Source organism: Sceloporus undulatus, chromosome 2 (assembly GCF_019175285.1).
Source record: "Sceloporus undulatus isolate JIND9_A2432 ecotype Alabama chromosome 2, SceUnd_v1.1, whole genome shotgun sequence".
NCBI lineage: Eukaryota > Metazoa > Chordata > Lepidosauria > Squamata > Phrynosomatidae > Sceloporus > Sceloporus undulatus.
The window spans coordinates 169,028,108-169,042,172 of NC_056523.1; the positions used below are offsets into that span (position 1 = coordinate 169,028,108).

The following is a 14,065-nucleotide window of genomic DNA, read 5'->3' on the forward strand; positions in this document are numbered from 1 at the left end:
TTTTGACCATGACCAAGAAGCACGAGTTTACATTTATCTTACATTTTCTTAGCTTTTCTTTGGTCATGTCCTACATTTTGTATTGAATGTCCTCAATTTTTGGTCCCTTTTCCTCCTTTGCAGTCTCTGACCAAGGAAGTCTGGTGCCACACAAAACTACAAATCCCAGGATTATTATTATTATTATTATTATTATTATTATTATTTTGTAGGATGGAGCCATGGCAGTTAAAGGTCCCAAACATACTGCAGGACTAATCCAGTTTGAGACCACGTTAACTGCTCAGTGCTAGGGGGAATCCTGGGAACGCCCAAATGCATAACATAGCCACGCCCACACGCCATAGTCCCGCCCACACACTCCTTTATATGTCCCTCTCTGCGCGTCTGGCGGGGAAGAAAGAAGCGCTCAACCAACCATAGAGTCTCCTCCCTTTCCAGGTGCCTAGAGCGGCCAGTGAGGGGGCGGACGCACACATCCGGTTTGCGGAGGTGACGTGTTTCCGACGTTGGAAGGCAGGGGCGGGGGAGAAAGCGGCTGTGGCGGCGGCGCTGCTGCTGCTGCTGCTGCAGTTGCAGTGAGGCGGCGGCGGCGGCGGTTGTCCCCGCGCGGGAGGTACGCGGAAGAAAAGGCCCCCGGCCTTCGGGGAAGGTGTTGAGGGGCGGCCGTGTTTTGCGGCGGAGGAGCTGGTTCGGGCCTGAGTTGGAGGGGCGGAGGCAGGGAGGCCAGCCTCCGAAACACACTGCGGAAATAAACCCACTTTGAGGCCGTTGTCGCTGCCCTGGCTTAGTGCTATTAGGGAATCATGGGAATTGTAGTTCGTTGTGGCACCAGAGCTCTCTGACAGAGAAGGCTCAATGCCTCCCAGAAGTAGTCCCTAGCCCTGAGCCAGGGTCTGGAAGTGGCTGATTTGCAGAAGGAGGAAAAGGCTCCGCAGAATGGGGGACACCCAAGAACAGTGTAGGGCATGGCAGAAGGAAAGGCAAAAGCACTCATGTTCATGCTTCTTGTGTGTGTGAGTGTTGCGCACACTGCCTTCAAGGCGTTTCCAGCGCAGGGAGACCCTCTCCTGGGGCTTCCTTGGCAAGATTGGTTCACAGGAGGTTTGCCATTTGTTTTAGTTGTTGCAGTAATTTGATTCTGTCTCAGTGCACTGTTTTTGTATGCTTTTGGGATGTTTTTTTTTTACTGTTGTAAGCCGCCCTGGAAGAAGGGTGGGATATAAGTAATAATAATAATAATAATAGCCTTTCCCTGAGGCTGAGAGAGTGTGGCTTGCCCAGGGTCTCCCAATGGGTTTACATGGCTGAGTTGGGACTCAAACCCTGGTCTCCAGAGTCTAGTCCAGCACTCAAACTACTGCACCAGTGCATTTTGGGATTCTTTCCTGGACAGATGGATGAAATGTAGGAGAGGCCCTGGAAAATGAGGACAGGTCTGGAGGGAGGAAGGGAGGCTGAAGGGACCATGCTTCTTGTGTGTTGTGCACTTCCTTCAAGCCGTTTCTGACTCAAGTCTCCACCACGAAAGAGGCTTTTTCCAAAACCTAGTATAGGTGCTAAGGCCTTACAGACAGCCAAAATAAGTGCTTCGGGAGGTATGGTATTTCAATGATACATGCGTCCTAAGAGTCCGAAGTCCACACCAAAGCCACGCTCCAGTCCTAAGGACTGGAGTGCAGCTTTGGTGAAGCTTCCAAACTCTTAGGACTCATGTATCATTGAAATACCATACCTCCAAAGTGACTCGAAGCAGCTTTATTTTGGCTGTCTGTAACAGGCCAATGTTTTAAAAGGTGGGCTCACTTGTGTATTGAGAGGGTTTTGCTGGTAGACAACTGAGCCCAGGCTCCAAATCATGAGAGCCTTTCGGGGAGGGAGTATGAGAATGCGTCTTTGCCAGAGTAACCAGACACACACTGCTATTATTATTATTATTATTATTTTCTTATATCCCACCTTTCTCCCAAATATAGGGACTAAGGACAGCAAACAACAAGTACAGAACAATACAATTTAAAAACGATACGAAATATTAAAAGAGAAAAGTATAAAACAATACAATTTAAAAACAATATGAAATATTAAAATACATAAATCTAAAATTTAAAAAGCAATAAAACAATTGTAAGAATTAAAACAATTATAAATTAAAATATAATATGTCAAAATGCAAACCATTTCTACATTTCCGTCTTCTGTCCGGGAGGGATTCCAAAAGGCCCTCCGCTTTGAGTGTGACCAAGAAACAGGAATTTACTTCTATCTGTGTGTTTTTAGCTTTTGTTTGTCACGTCCGCTGTTTTTCTGGAAGGTCCTAGGTTTTGTGGTGCCCTCTCCTCCTTTGTGATTAAGACATCTGGCCACCCTGGCTCTTGTTGACTTGAGTTTTATATATTGCCCTGCATGGTTGTTGTTACCTGCCTTAGAGTCAACCTCTGCTCATGGCAACCCTGTGGATGACACATCTCCAAGGCCCCCTGTCCTCTGTCCCTCTGCTCAGATCCTGCAGGTTCAGGGTTTCCTTGACTGAGTCTGTCCATCTGGCGTGTGGTCTCCCTCTGCTTCTCTCTTTAACAGTACTTGAAAAGAGGTCTGTAGAGGGGTCTTTTGAGGGGTTTGAAAGTGAATAATGTTACTTTGCTGGAGAGTAATTTTGCAATGTGAAGTTAGGGTTGAAGACAGATGTGGCTGAATTATGGGTTGTTGTTACCTTTATATTTATTTATATCCTGCTTTCTCCCCAAAGTTGGTACACAAAGCAGCTTGCAAATCAGAAGAACAATCCAATTAAAAACATACAAAAGTGTTTTACATAGTTGTGGGTTCTGTGGCCTCTTCTGCATTGTGCCTCCCCAAGAATAAGGGTCAGAGTTCAAGGACTAGATAAGAGACTGATTTGTAAAGGCTGGAAACAACAGTGTCATGAATGAGGTGGACTTGGAGTGTTAGCAGATGCATGTACTTCCCCTCCAGATTAATGCCAGTTTTGTGTTTTGGGATTAGTTCACAGTGTGGGTGGGACTGAAGAAACAATGTGAGGATCTAGCGAAACAGTTGGTTTTAATGTGAGGCATGCTTGTTGTTGATCCCATACAGTGGGCCAGAGGTGATACTGTTTAATAAGACATTAGAAATATGGAGTGAAAGCAGGCAGAACATACAGAAGCCCTGCTTATTGGAATGGAACAAGACACCCTGATGAAGAATCTTGTGGCAAGACTTAGCCTAAGGGTAGGAGAAAGAATCTTGTAGCTGATGGCCCAGAGGAGAATTTCTCTGTTACTTGAAGCAGCTGTTTTTACTGTTGTTTAAGAGCACTGACGATAACAGAGAGAACTGACGTTGTTTATGGTGTAAAACAGGTTTTTGCAGCCTTAATTTGGTTTTGTAAGTCACAAGCATAGAATACCTGAACTATTGCAAAGCTAAGCTAAAGAATCTGGATATAGATGTGGGACTCTTTAACACACCCTTGCATGTCCTTTTGCCTCCTTGTAGTTATGCTGTGGGCTTATGGAATCCAAGATCTTTAAGCACGATATACAAAGTAAGACTTGGAGGATATGGCAGTAAAGGCATAGAAAGTGAGTGGCCTTAAATCTGTCCTGATGAAGGAGTCTTGTTTTATTAACAAGACCTCTTGTGATTTATATAAAATAGAATTTAATGACCAATATGGGAAAGTGTAGGAATGAAGACTGATGTACAGATAAAAATAGCTTAATATATAATGTCAAGACCTGTGTCTGAGGTTTGACTCTTTTTTTCTTAGAATATTTCTAATTGGAATATCCTGCTCAAAACAATTATTTCTTGGTTTTGTAAAATGTGTAACTTTGGCCTTATTCCCATTACCTTTAAACCGATTCAAACGATCCTGGTTCCTACTTAATCTGAATCATTGAAGCGATTCTGAGAGGGGGGCCATGCGCTAGATCCATTTAACCCGCGTCTTTTTGACGCTGATTTTTCCCTCTTCTTTTTCAATAAATCTAATCTGCGCAAGTATGAACCACATGCAGATCGGAATCGATTTAAATTTGCCCTTCATCTGGCTGGAGTGAGACCATTTTGAATCAATTCATGCCTGAATGTGAACCACAAGTGGATTATTTTGGAAGGAAAAATGCTATCGGGGCAAAAGTAGTGGAAATCATGCTCCAATGTCGAATCAATCCGTCGATTTGGATCACACACCGATTTATCTGTAAGTGGGAATGGGGCCATAAATCCAGGAAATCTTCCCTTACCTCTCCCCATTACATCTATAATAAATAATCACAGTAAAAAGGTACAACACATTTAGCTGAATAGCCACTTCAAAACGATGGTCTAAGAAGTGATCTAATTCCTAGTTGTGGCCTTTGTGGTACAACATTCTGCTTCCACTGTCAGTGGAGGGTGCTATGTGAGAAACATGAAGAGCAGTTGTGTAGTTTGATTTTGGATTCTAAATATTCAAGCATAGGGATGTACCTAGCACCAGTACATGTGGGCCTGTGCTCGGTTTCATCCTCTGATACATACAACATAGCAGAGCATTAACTTGAAATTCAAAAATTTTGGCTCAGAAATGAAACCATGATGTTACATGCAAGGTTCTGTTTTGCTTTCTATGAGAAGATAGTGAGTGGTCATTTTTGTAACTTGTATTTTTAAGTCTTTCTTAATTCAGGACATCAGGCTACAGTTATGTGTACTGTATAGCAAAAGGGGGTTTACTGAATGGAGATTCAAGTAGTACAAGTTGAATAACCTTTTTGGCAACTTGTAACTGAACTACAACTCGCATGATTGCTGACCTTTGACAGTGCTGGCTGAGGTGTCTTAGAGTTGAAGCCCAGCATCTGAGGGACAAAAATTTGTGAACTGTGGTGCTAACTAATTTGCTGTTTCCCCAGAAGATAGGATTTAACAGTTTGAACATGAATCTTATTGAATACTCTGTGCTTAGGCTAAATATTGGGAGGATATTCTTAACTGTAAACTGTCATGCAAAGAAACAAAACTCACTGTCAGGGGAGTCTGTAGAAATACTTCTGTGGGGAAATTGTTTTTAAACAAATCAAACATTAGTATGTTAGAAACATTTGCCCAACCCAAGAGCATGGAAAGGGATTGTTTTATAATAAAGTACTTTGCTGTTTTGTAAGTCTGCCTAAGGAATAAATGACTAGTGCAAAATATATACAAGAACATATTTGGGTTAGCAAAGCTATGTCTACACGGCTGATTAACAGCTGAAGAAATATTATTTCTTGGGTATGTAAATATTTGATGTGCTTCCCCGTAGTTGTTAAAGTTAGCATTTGCCATATCTACGTGTCCTGCCATGTTGTCAGTTAGTGCCTCTAATTTCATATTAATACTGATACTATCTTCTTATTTATTCCTATGGCCACAGGTCCTGGCTGCAGGGGGAAATGATGACTTAGTTTGAATGAGGAAAGAAGATGGGCTGCTGTTGCAGACTCTTTCAGAGACGCAACTCAAGGTCAAAACTGTCTTGTTGCAGTTCAGGAAAGAATTCTGTAATAGAAAAGGTAAAACCACTTTGTTTACAACATTTTATTGCTCAAAGTACTTCTACTTTTTTTGAAAGCATCTTAGTCTGGGGACTGAGATCCACAAATGTCTCTGTAGTCCAATGGATGGATTGACTCATCCTGTTTTTAAGGAGAAGCAAAAATGGCATCGTAAAGTGGATTGGATTGTCTTACATTGTTATATGTTATGTGCTATTTCCCTTTTGATATTTGAGAACTTTCTAAAACTAAAAGCTCTGTGGAAATACTGATTATAGTAGGGGTTATTAGAATCTAAATTCTAGTTAAATTCACTTGTAGGCAGCCAAGCAGCACTGGCTTTTCTGTATTATATACTTTGAGAGACATGCAGATGACACTCTTACTAGTAGCAGAAGATTGCAGAGACTTGGAAGAATTACTAACAAATGTCAAGGAAGAAGAGGTAAAAGCAGGATTACAGCTGAATATTAAGAAGACATAATAATGACCACAGAAAATCTGCATAACTTTAAAACTGATGATGAAGGCATTGAAATTGTTTTGGGGTTTAGGAATACCTCTATTTGCACATACATAAATGAGGTATCTTGTAGAGGGGACCTAAGTGTAAACATGAAATTTATTCATATTTTGTATATACCTCATACACATAGCCCAGACATTATTTTATACAATATTTTTAATTTGGGCATGAAATACAGTTCCTATACATAGCAAAGGTGTCACTATCTCAGCTACCCATGAAAAAAGGTTTGGTTTTGGAATATTTTGGAATTTTGGATAAGGGAGATTCAACCTGTAGTTGAATACTAAAGTCAGGATTATTCGTACCATAGTATTTTTTATTTCCAAGTATAGATATGAAAGCTAGATAATGAAGAAAGCAGTCAAGAAAAAAATACTTTGGATGTGAAGCTGCAGAAGAGATGTATGATTTTTCCCCCAGACTATGTTCCAGTCCAAATCAACTCTCTCAACTGAAAGCAAAATGACTGAGGCTATAGAATTTGCAAATATCTTGAGAAAACAACACATTGGAAAAGACAATTCTCAGGAAAGGCAACAGGAAAAGAGGAATACCGTATTACAGATGGATTGACTCAATAAAGGAATCCCCCCCCCCCAAGTTTGCAAGACCTCAGCAGGGCAGTTGTTGACTGGGGTCATGGAAGTCTTAGGGTCACCATAAAACAAAGTCAGAGTTGGTAGGTAAATATGTTTACTTTCAGAGTAGAGTTTTAGGAAGGAAAAATTACATTATACAATCTGAGTTTTTAAAAACTTAGGAAAAGGAGGATGTTCTCAAAAGGAGGACTAAAGGAAAAGGAAACTAACATTAGAAATCACTGAAGAGGTTCAAGTAAATAGAGAGTGAGGTAGGGAGAGATTTCTCTCGGCAGTAAGCATTGGCATTCTGGATTGGATATTGAAGAGGAGTGAGGAGCCTTTAGATGATGTTAGGCTTCAACTCTTACATGGTCAGCCAATGTGGCCAGTGATCAGAGGTGATCAGAGTTGTGCAACAACATCAGGAGGGCCATAGGTTATTCACTGGTGGTATCAAGGAGCAAGACATGAAACGCCAATTGAAAAATTGCAATAGATGATGAGAGAAAACAAATAGTCCTTGATTTAAAGTTTGGTTGAGAGGAAAGTCCACAAATATTTTGATTCTTCTCAAATGGAAGATGGAAATAAAATAATTTAACATGCATGCACATACAGTACACAAACACAACAGTTAGTAAGATCCAGCACATTTTGTTTGTATGATTCTTAAATAGTTAATTATCAAATGCCTGTTTAAACAGATAAGTCTTTACATATCTGCGAATAGAAAGCAGGGAGGGTGCCAGTTTAATTTCTCAGGGAAGTGAACTCCAGAGCCTAGGGGCGGCCATAAAGAAGGCCCTCTCCCATGTTACCACCAGATGTACCTGTGATGATAGTGGGACAGAGAGAAGGGCCTCTCCAGCAGATCTTAAAACACAGGCTGGTTTGTAGGTGAAAATACCATCCTTCAAATAACCTGGACATGAACTGTAAGCAGACCAACAAGTAAGCAAGGACAGATGGTTGAAGAGTGTTTATGTCTAACATATATGTAAAGAACTTCAAACAGTTGCTTTCTTGACATAGGCTTCCAGTGCTGAACTTCACCATTCAGTAAGAGGCTGGCTTTCCTTCCTGCCTCCCTTCAACCTAGGTGTCATTACTTTAGAAGCATGATGTTCTGTAAAGTAATTAAAGCTTACTTTTTGGGGGGAAATAGTTTGGCACTGCATAAATAATTAGTTTTGATTGCAGAAATACTAAATACTAAAATGAACTCTCATTTGTTTAGAGAATGAGTTCCTAGTTTCTTTTTAAATAGCAACATTTTTCTTGGAGAAAAATTGTTCTTAGAAAGTTCATTTAAGATGGCCAAACCTTTCATAGAGATAACATAATATGAACCCCCACTTTGTTTCAGCACAACCTCTGTTTAAAAGAGAACACAAACTATGATTCTGGCTTTAGTATTAATAGGGAGGAAGTAGATATTAAATAATGAAAGATATTGGCTTTCAAGAATGAACTTGTCAGTAGTTCATATGTATGGAAGAGATTTTCTGCCTAGAGATTATTTATTTAATAGAAGAAACTATTTTTCATCTTAGTTGTCTCTTAGGAAGTAATTAGCAACACAATGGCTCATATAGTAGTTCTCATCTTTCTTGAGCTGATTTCTGTTTGTCTTGAATCTAGCTCATTAATTGAGATGTTATTTTTATTGTTTTACCGCTGAAACAGAACGACCCTAAAGGGGCAGTGTCATGTGCTGGATCAGGGCCATGGCAACCGCACATTGCAGCCCCGATCTGACGTTCCTCTGACCCCAAAAGAAGCATCAAAATGATGCTCCTTTTTGGGGCAGAAAAAGAATGCCCTTGCCGCCACAGCTTTTTGACAGTGTGGTGCATGTAAATGCTGCGGCACCAAAACGCTGTGAAGCCACCACATGTATGGTCAGTCATGTGGCTTCCCAGCAGCGTGGGGGTGGCATCAGAGTGTGCGGCATTAAACGCCAAGCTCAGATGCCGCACTGAACCCGGCACTTCCAGTCTGTTTTGCCCCTTATCTTATTTTCGTGGATGGATACAACTTTCTGAAAACTTATTTTAAAAATATTGTTTGTACAGATCAGTTGTTACAGCTAACTGCGGTTATTGCATGCCAAACGTCATCTTGTGGACTAGAACTGATGAATTCAGGTCTACTTGGGAATACACCAAGTTGAGTTACTGCAAATTTCTTCAGAGCCAAACTGTTACAAGCAATTTTGTGTGTACTTCTAGGACAGTGGAAATAATTTGGTGCCCCCCAGATGATTTGTATATCAATACCTGGAATGCCTCTCCATTGATTATGCTGGTGGGGGTTGAGAGGAGTTGCTGTCCAAAATTATTTGGAAGGCACCAGGTTGCCTATTCATGCTGTAATGGAATGACAGAGAAGTTGCTTACAAATAAGATCTTCCTTTCTGTTTCTGCAACCTGTGTGTAGTCAGAACTGTGTTTTGGAATATATGAGAAACATCAGGAGTATGTTACATAGCAAGGATAATGGGTCATCGGCTCTATAGCAAGAGGCCCATATTGGTGAGCCTTTGTTGGGATCTGGCTTGATTTAACCAAACTGTTATCTTCTGGGTTCACACAGGTTTGGAATTGGAATGGGAATGGCTTCAGCCCTGCACTTAAATATTTAAAAGTTCTCTGTCGTGTATTTCTGTAATTGATAACATTGTTGTTTACTGACTAGGAGCAGCTATCTTCTTTTGAAATCTGGGAGGCACTGCACTTGAAAATCCAGGAAGCATTAAAAACAGTAGCATAGTACAGTGCGCCCTTGCTTTACGCAGGGATTATTTCCGGACTCCCCTGCGTAAAGCAAATTCCGTGCATGCTCGAGCTCCATTTAAATGAATGGGGCTTGTGCATGCGGTGGTGTGGCAGTGCGGTGGTGCACACACGCGCCCCATTACTCCCTATGGGATGCGTCGCCCCTTCCTCCCTGCACGGCTTTCAGTATATGATGCGGGCGCTCCGTATCTGTTTTACAGTGACTTTCTGTGCCAAGTGACATCCAGTCTGCAAAATGTTGTTGTTGTTAATGCCTCTAGTCAACTTCGACTCATGATGACCCTCATGATGAATGAGACATTTCCAAGAGCCCCTGTCCTTACCCTCTCTGCTCAGGTCCTACAGGCCCAGGCCTTTGTCTTCCTTGATAAAGTCCAACCATGTGGCATGTGGTCTTCCTCTCTTTCCACTGCCCTCCACCTTTCCTAGCATCATTGCCTTTTCTACTGATTCAGTTTTCTTCATAATGTGGCCAAAGTATGACAGCCTCAATTTAGTCATCCTGGCTTCCAGAGAGAGTTCTGGCTTGATCTGTTCTACCACCCGTTTGTTTATATTTTTGGCCATCCACAGTATCTTCAGCACTCTTCTCCAGCACTACATCTTAAATGAGTTATTTCTTTCTATCAGCTTTTTTTACTGTCAAGCTCTCACATTGGTACATTGTGATGACTAATATAAAAGTTTGCATTATACTAACATCAGTGTTTAGAGTTATGTCTTTACACTTGATTCTTTCCATTTCTTTCATAGCTACCCCTCCCAGTCCTAGTCTTCTTCTGATCTTTTGACTGCAGTCTCAGTTCTGACCAATATCGGAACCGAAATATGGAAACTCTAACTATTTCAGTTTTCTCATTGTCTAGGGTAATTTTTTTAGATCTTCCATGGTCATTATTTTTGTTAATGTTCAGCATTAACCCAACCTTGGTACTTTCACCCTTGACCTTCTTCAGTAATTGTTCTGGGTCTGTGTTTGTTATCTATATATCTTAAATTGTTAATGTTCCTTTTCCCAATCTTCACTCCTCTTGCCTCTGAATCTAAGCGTGCTTTGCATATTTTTTGTATACAGATTGAATAAATAGGATAATAGTATGAAGCCTTGCCTGATCCCTTTGCCGACTGTGAAATCGTTTTGTTTCTTCATATTGCATTCTGATGGCAGCCTCTTGTTCTAAGTACAGATTACACATCAGATAAATTGGATGTTGTAATAAAAATGAAATTAGCATGATTGGAGTCATCATCAGAAGGGAGACCAACTAGTATTTTGGTTAATTTTTTCTCTCTGTCTCTATATAGAAAAACACATTTAAATTTATTTTTAAAGAACAGTTGATTTTATTTTGCCCTTGGTTTGTATCTGTAGCAACATTGTCCTCACCTTCAAGCTAGACTTTTCTTGAAAAATCTACTGGAACCTGTGTTACAGCATCTTGATGTGAAGTTTGCTCCATTGTATGCATTTTGATGAAATGTGAGCTGTAAAGTCTTGAAAGTGTATCTTATTAGGGGATTGTTTCATGCACTGTACCATTGACAAATTCCCGTTATATGTCTTTTTCTGGATATTTACAGTAGTTTGAAGTTTCTTTTAAAAAACCAACTCCCAAACCTCTTAAGACTGTACTTTCACTTAGCAACGCACAGAAAGTCATACATTAATAAGGCAGCAGTTTCAAAATGTCTGACACATAAAACACATGTAGTATAATCAGAATTTGAGAAACATCTTATTACACAAGAAAAATGTATATAAAGAATAAGGATTGCCCAAGCCCATTTCTGTTGAATTCCTGCTTTATTGTATTCATGGGTCCAATGATTAGTTCTCAAGTTGAAGACAGTGCATGATACTCAAGAACCTTTAAAATGATGGGCAGCTAGTCTGGCAACACTTTTTAGAAAGGCAAATAGTAATTAATTTAACATATAACAAACCTCTAGGTTGTTTATTTGCAAAATCCTAGAAAGACACAACCGTTCTTCCCACATTGTTATCTCTATACAGTGGTACCCCGGGATACAAATTGATCGCGTTACGAAATTTCCGGGATACGAAAAAAATAGATAGGAAAAAACTGTTCCGGGTTACGATGTTTTTTTCGGGTTACGAATTTTTTTTCGGCGCGAAATTCAAACCGCAAAGCACGGCTAGCGGCTTTCCAGCGCTAGCCGCTAGCCTTTTCGGGTTGCGAAATTACTCGGGTTACGAACGGAGCCGCGGAACGAATTAATTTCGTAACCCGAGGGACTACTGTACAAAAAATTCTTCTTTTGGCATGGTCAGAATGTAAATCATTTTAGTTTTCAAATTGTTTCCTAATTCAGTGAAGTGCTAATCAGCATGTGAAGTTTAGGCCCCTAGCATTATATTGCTGTGTCTAGCAAGATCAAGCAAATCATCTGTGTACCTTCACTTTCTATCCCTGTAGAAACTGAAGTTACTGACAGTGCAGATATTTGAAGACTGAGGGAACAGCAGTATTTCAGATAACAGTCTCCTGTCAAAAAAAAAAAAATGCCCAGATCCCTGTACTTATGAGTAGACTGTGGTTTTTAATTGTAGCTGTCTAATCCCTCTCCCTCCTATAGTTGGCAAGGAAATAGAATTTAAAAGGCTTCAAACAGCCGAAGCAGCATTACATTACATTAGTTACTGCTAGCTGATTGCAGTCACATGATGAAACTTGACTACAGAGAACAAAGAAATACCTTACAGTTTGTGGAGGAAGCTTAACTGTAAGGGTGGCCCAAACTATGCCAAATACTTCAGGGTTTTGGGAAGAATAATTTTTTTGCTGTTCTGAAATTAAGAGATGGATTTCCTGTGACAGCATTAACTTGTCTGTCTATTACCAATCTACATTATTTAAGTTTCATATAAGTTAATGCAAAATTTCATTAACTTAAGTTCAAGCAATATGCAGTATCAAAAGAAGTCTTGTTCAAATCTGTGTTGCCAGGAAAGAGTGAAACTTTAATTGGGGAGCTAGGGTGCACATGGGACTGGACAAAGCTATAGCTTCATGCTGTATCAGGATTAAATTTTTGGAGCACTGCAGGTATAGATTACTCAGTACCACAAAAAGTAAGTCTAAATAAGCTCTTTGAAAACATGTGTTTCAACTTGACCCAGCCAATCTATATTTTACAGTCACAACATCGGGTTAAATTGTCATGGAACTGCTCTTGACTTGATACATGTAGTGGTGAACTGAAAAATCTATTCTGGACATTTAACTTACATCCAGGACAGATATATTGATTTATTGAAATATTTATTTCCTACCCTTTATCCAGAAATCTCAGGATGGGGTATATAAAATAAGACAGGTTTTGTGTTACCTAAAATGTCCCTTAGGGATGCATTCTAATGTATAAACCATTCAGTGTTTTGTAGTACTTCTAGATGTCCAGAAACAACAGTTGCCAGTAGCTTTTGTTTGTTTATCCACATAAAACCCAGTTTTCCCAGCTGGCTTTGTTGGCATCCTACAGGATTTCCTCATAGTACGCCTTCTTCAAAGCCCATAATTTAATTGATGTGCCACATGTTTTTATTGCTGATCCCATTGCTTGTGCCACTTTTCAAAATGATGGATTACCACTGTTTTTTAGTATGCACTATATTGTACTTTTTAGTTCCTCTGCTTTGCTGTAGGAAACTAGGTTACAGCTAAACCATGAAGATGGTTATTTAATTGTCTTAGATTTCTCTACACATTTTAATTTAGGTTTCATGAACATCATTTCAGTGTCAGACCACATCAGACTTCTATGGTGAAGGAGAAATAGTCTTTGCATGTATGTGAAAGGGAACAGTACAGATGAAATGGCCATTGACATTTGAAGTTAGTAGAAACTCGTATTTTGAATAAATGTGATACTTGATATTCTTCCATGAAGCCAGCATTGGTCTAATTAGATTTCAGTTATACTAAAATTCCTCCAGAACTCTCTGACTTTAGAAAGTTTTATTGGAATAACTTCATTAGCTAAACATTAGAAGTTTTGCAACATTAGGAAATTTATCCAGTTATTGAGTGCTTTTGCAGAGTAGGCTAGGCTGGATTTTGATTTATATGAAGTGAAGGTAATTCCCAAAATTGGAACAAACCTGATTTTACAGAGTGTTTCTCCACCTGTTTTCACTTAGAAGTATTGAAAGACTCACTCTGTAACTTGCTTGAGTTTTATGCCCATGTACTAAGAATGAATTACTGTTGCTTTTGGGGTCATATGCATGGGTCATCTGCAAAATTCAGAATAAAACCTGGAAACATCTCTGGAACTAATAAGAGAACTCCTTCTTTCACTGTTTTAAACTATTACTTTGTTTCCATAGGCGGGGTACAGACCGCCGCTTTGCAGCGGTCTGGCGCCGCCGCCAGAAGGTCCGTGGGGGAGCCGGAGCCTTCAGACGGCCCGACTCCCGCACGGACCGAAAAAAGAAGCTCCAAAATGGAGCTTCTTTTTGCGTCGCGTTTGCGACGTAGCGAGGCGCCAGGGGCGCGCTCGCTACGTCAGCAGCGGCGCGACGCGTCTGGACGCTGTGCGTCCGATACGTAAAGATGGCGCCGGCCATGTAGAATGGCCGGCGCCATCTTGTACGGACAGAGTCCG

General features: G+C 40.3%; 1 protein-coding gene across 5 annotated transcripts in view; it reads left to right on the plus strand.

The window, feature by feature from the left end:
• Positions 1-485: 485 nt before the first annotated feature.
• RNF41 (ring finger protein 41) overlaps positions 486-14,065 on the plus strand; it is a 37,458-nt gene continuing 23,878 nt past the window's right edge. The window contains exons 1-3 of one of the 5 annotated variants that reach the window (XM_042451355.1): positions 598-616; positions 3,502-3,587; positions 5,408-5,546. The gene's annotated coding sequence lies outside the window, so the exon portion shown is untranslated. Of the gene's footprint in view, positions 617-2,523; positions 3,235-3,501; positions 3,588-3,645; positions 4,211-5,407; positions 5,547-14,065 lie in introns of those variants that run through there. The other 4 variants (XM_042451356.1, XM_042451357.1, XM_042451354.1 and 1 more) reach the window with 4 other exon arrangements.